We start from the raw sequence: 4,829 nt of genomic DNA, 5'->3' as shown, positions 1-4,829 counted from the left end.
AAGATGTAAAGGGGCAATTCCTCAAGCTACTATCCTGGATTTCAGAATCCATAATATTAATCCTGGGAATTGGGTGATGTTTAGGTTATGGATAGATCAGCCTCTAACTCCTCAGTGGGAAGGTCCCTTCCAGGTACAACTCACCACTGAAACGGCTGTGCAGACTGCAGAGCGTGGATGGACTCATGCCAACAGAGTCAAAGGCCCAGTAGAAGAACCCAAAGAGTGGACACTAACATCCAGGCTGAGTGAAACAAGATTGACTTTCAAGCAGAGACTGAAAGATATCCAGAAAGACGCCCCAAAAGTAGACTCAAGCTTCCACCAAGCAGTTTGAGAACTGTCTTCCTGTTTTAATGGGTGAGAATTACCAGCATTTGTTGAGGGGAAGTACACAAGGGACAGTAAAAGGTAATGAGACAGCTTCTTCAAGAAAATAAGACAAAGGAAGGAGGGCGAGACTGGGTTGGCCCCTTAGTTTGCTACCAAAATGTTCCATAGCCCTGCTGTGGGTAGCAACCCCGTAGGCATGGTAAGGTAGGGACAAAAGGTCAGACCTGACCTCTATAATTCTTCAGTTGTCTTTTAATACAACAGGGACTGGAGGGCAGGACTGAGTTGGCCTCTGTACTCACCCCTAAGATACACGAACTATGGGTAGCAGCCACATAGGCACGGTAGATGGGAATCAATGCCATACTGGATTTGCTTGATCCTAATGAGCCCTGTGGTGCATTTGGAGCTGAGCCCTTGAACCTCAGGGCCTGAGAGGAGATTGCACAAACCTTTCCAGGCGTCAAATTCAGAAAAAAACATCAAAGTGTCTTAAAGCATGCATAGGTCCCACTGAGGTCCATCCCCAACACAGACTCCTCATGGACTCCTTGGAGGAGAGAATTGGTGGCCAGGATGGCACAAAAACCTCTCAGAAGCCTCAGTGAGGAAGGGCAATTCCAAAGTACCTTAAAAAATTTTAGTATATCAAAGTAATAATGAGCTCCACTGAGTGTCAGTACAAAGCTCTCAAGGGACTCGTTAAAGCAGATAATTGGGGCCATGATTGCACAAAACTCTTACAGAGTCTCTATCAAAAGGGAAACACCAAGTACCTTAAAGTAACTGAAGTACCTTGAAGCATTAATGAGCCCCACTGAGTGTTGTTACTGACAAAGCCTCTCCAGGGACTAATTACAGCGGATAACTGGAGGCCATGACTGCACAGGCCTCTCAGAGACTCCAAGCTGAAAAGCCAAACCTAAAGTCCTTTGAAAAACCTGCAATCCCTGGGAGCATCCAGAAGCCCCCAGGGCCATTTCTGAGCAAGGCTCCCCAGGGACTCCTTCCAGCAGATCCTTGAGGCCACTGGCATGTGGGCTAGCGGGGCATGCAGAGGGCAGGACAAGGGGCTGACAGTGCCCAGCCTGGCTGGGGCTGTGCCAGGAGGTCCCAGTGCCTCAGGACAGGGGGTCTCCTCCCAGCCCTTGGTGGCACAGACCCTGCTGTGCCCCAGGGCACCAAGACTTGGCTTCTCTTTGTCCCCACCTGTCATCACTGCCTTCAGTTCTCTGCTCTGCCTGGTGCCTGGGGACACTTTCTCAGTTGTGTCGCTCAGTGGGACCCATTAAAAGTCCAAGAAACTTTGGAGTTGGATTCTGACTTGGAGTTCTGGAGAGGTTTCTTCAGCTCCCTCTCAGGGACTGATGATCAGGCCCTCAGCACAAAGCCCCAGAGGCTCATTAAAGTCCGTGTGCTGTGTCTGTGCTGCTGAGTTGGGCCGGGCTCCTGGCACAGAGGCAGCTCCTGGACACCAAGAAGAGCTTCAAAAGAACATTTCTCTTGATGAGCAGCTCTTCTCCTAGCCCAGCATGGCTGGAGCACTGCCTGCAGCCAGCCTGGGCACAGCACAGAGGCACAGAGAGCTTCAATCAGTCAGGGCTGGGAAGGTGCTGCAAAGTGCCCGGGGCAGAATCACTGCCAGCCCTTGGCACAGGAACCTCTGCCTGCAGGACAGAGCAGCTGCAGCTCCTGCAGTGATCTCCTAAAGCTGCAACATCTCAATGCCTGCAGACTCTGTGAGTACAACTCTGAGTATTTCTGATGCAGGGGAGGTGAAATGCTCATGTAGCTCTGACATGCTGAGGGGTTCTGATAGCCATAGAATATTCCCAAGACAAGAATTTTTATAAAAATGAAGACATTTACAAAACCTCTCTATTCAGATTCCTACTATTGGAGCATGTCAGGAGGGAGTGTTAAACATTAAAGGCTGTGTGAATTATAGATTTTTATTTTTGTCAAGTGTCTGAGACATCCGAATTGTTACTTTGAGTGACCAGTAGGTTCATAGAAGATTCCTAATGTGCTTTCATCCCCTCTGCCCATGGACAGCACCAGCATGACCTTTGCTGGTCCCATCAGGTTCTGACTGACCTATCCTTTATCCAAGCTGCAAACAGAGCGTGCCCCCAGCCAGTGCCCTGCAAACAGGCAGGGTTCTGTCGGGCCAAGGAGAGTGCACAGAGATTTGGGGTCTGTGAGTGCTGGCAGGGAGAGATCAGGCACAGGGAAAAACCTGCAGGAAGAAAATCTCCAGGAAGCAGAGAGAAGATCAGGGAAGGAGAGAAAACAAAACCCAGAAATGCTGTGGGAAAAAGAGTTTAGAGATGCCCATAGGATCCCCTGCAGTGCAGCCCCTCCCTCTGAACAGCCCCCTCCCTCCTGTCTCCCCAGCCAAGCCTCTGCCCTCAGGGCTGGGGCTCCAACGCATGCAGCCCCTCCTGTGCAGGCAGTGCTGCAGCAGAGCCGTGGGGGAGTTCTGCAGCCCCGGGCCCAGATCCCTCTGCAGAGCACAGGGCTGGGAGCAGCTGCCCAGCCCTGGGGGCTCTGGCAGGGGGCGCAGCTGGCTCAGGGTGACACTGTCCCCAGTGCCTGGCTCTGGGCAATGCTGTCAGTACAGCCAGGGAAGGAGCTGCATCTCCCTTCATCCAATGCCATCATAAGGACACTTGGAAGTGTCCCTGAGATTTCAGTCCAATCCAGGATGCAAACCTGTCTTAGAGCATCTCTGAGTGATAAGATTGATGGGAAAAGGCAGAGGTGTTGTGACACTGAAAATGCTGCTGGGTTGGTGAAATGAGCAAAGTGGGTCCTTGGCTACAAATGTGGAGCTGGGCTGTGGTGGATCGATCTGCACTCAGGAGTGCCTGGTGCAATTTTAGGGGAAGGATGGGAAGGTGATCACCCTCCACCTGAGAGAGGTTAAAACCCAGAGAAATTTTGAACAGGACATCATGACAGACCATCTCCCCTCACTCTCCACTCATCACTTTGCCTCACAGAACTTGCTCTATTCTCCCTGGAGGCAGCATAAATGCTGAGGATTTCTGATATCCAAGGAACCCAGGGAAGAGACAGGGAAACTTACCAAAAAACTCCCGGAATTCTTAAACACAGAAACATGTCCATGTGCTTGACAGAGAACGGTGTATGGGAAATGTCTTTGATTTTGGTTACTGGTATCTCCCCTAACTTTTCACTGTCTTTTCCTCCATGAACAGGTCCCCATGTGCAGCCACAGCAAATGTCCAACAGCAGCTCCATCAGCCACTTCCTCCTGCTGGCACTGGCAGACACACGGCAGCTGCAGCTCCTGCACTTCTGCCTCTTGCTGGGCATGTCCCTGGCTGCTCTCCTAGGCAACGGCCTCATCATCAGCGCCATAGCCTGTGGCCACCAACTACACACACCCATGTTTTTCTTCCTGCTCAACCTGGCCCTCACTGACCTGGGCTCCATCTGCACCACTGTCCCCAAAGCCATGCACAATTCCCTCTGGGACACCAGAAACATCTCCTACAAAGGATGTGCTGCTCAGCTCTTTTTTTTTATGTTCTTCATTGGAGCAGAGTATTTCCTCCTGACCATCATGTGCTACGACCGCTACGTGTCCATCTGCAAACCCCTGCACTACGGGACCCTCCTGGGCAGCAGAGTTTGTGCCCACATGGCAGTGGTTGCCTGGGCCAGTGCCTTTCTCTATTCCCTGCTGCACACAGCCAATACATTTTCCTTGCCCCTGTGCCATGGCAATGCCCTGGGCCAGTTCTTCAGTGAAATCCCCCAGATCCTCAAGCTTTCCTGCTCCAAATACCACCTCAGGGAATTTGGGCTTCTTGCTGTAAGTGCCTGTTTGGTATTTGGCTGTTTTGTGTTCATTGTTTTCTCCTATGTGTAGATCTTCAGAGATGTGCTGAGGATCCCCTCTGAGCAGGGACGGCACAAAGCCTTTTCCACCTGCCTCCCTCACCTGGCTGTGCTCTCCCTGTTCATCAGCACTGCTACATTTGCCTACCTGAAGCCCCCCTCCATCTCCTCCCCATCCCTGGATCTGGCCCTGTCAGTTCTGTACTCGGTGGTGCCTCCAGCCCTGAACCCCCTCATCTACAGCCTGAGGAACCAGGAGCTCAGGGCTGCAGTGTGGAGACTGATGACTGGATGCTTTCAGAAACATTAAACTGATGGTCAATTTCTGTAAATCATTTGTAATAAAAGTAATCTTTGAACGGTTCTTTTTGGATTTGGTTGTGGGATTTTTTTCCTGTGATTTCCATTTTTAACATTATTCACAAAAATGTCATTGCTTGTGCCATTTCTCATCTTGTTTCTCCCCACTTTTACTGTTGCCCCAGAATATGTCAACAAAGAACTGTTCTCTCAATGGCTTTAAAGGACCTAAAGGATCTCCCAGCAGAGTTTTCTGCAGAGAGGCCCTTTTGTTGCCTTCTCTGGAGCTGCAGCAACAATGTCTGTGTGCAGACCTGGGGGCAGAT

The 4,829-nt window shown here is 50.8% G+C and overlaps 1 pseudogene across 1 annotated transcript; it reads left to right on the top strand.

Moving 5' to 3' along the window:
* The first annotated feature begins 3,549 nt into the window (after window positions 1-3,549).
* Window positions 3,550-4,513, top strand: LOC311164375 (olfactory receptor 14I1-like; annotated as a pseudogene). Its single transcript has one exon. The product of its transcript is annotated as an olfactory receptor 14I1-like (transcript).
* The last annotated feature ends 316 nt before the right edge of the window (window positions 4,514-4,829 follow it).

This window comes from Fringilla coelebs (genome assembly GCF_963513975.1).
Source record: "Fringilla coelebs genome assembly, chromosome: 31".
In the NCBI taxonomy this organism is placed as follows: domain Eukaryota; kingdom Metazoa; phylum Chordata; class Aves; order Passeriformes; family Fringillidae; genus Fringilla; species Fringilla coelebs.
This window is presented reverse-complemented; position numbering and strand designations above follow the sequence as displayed.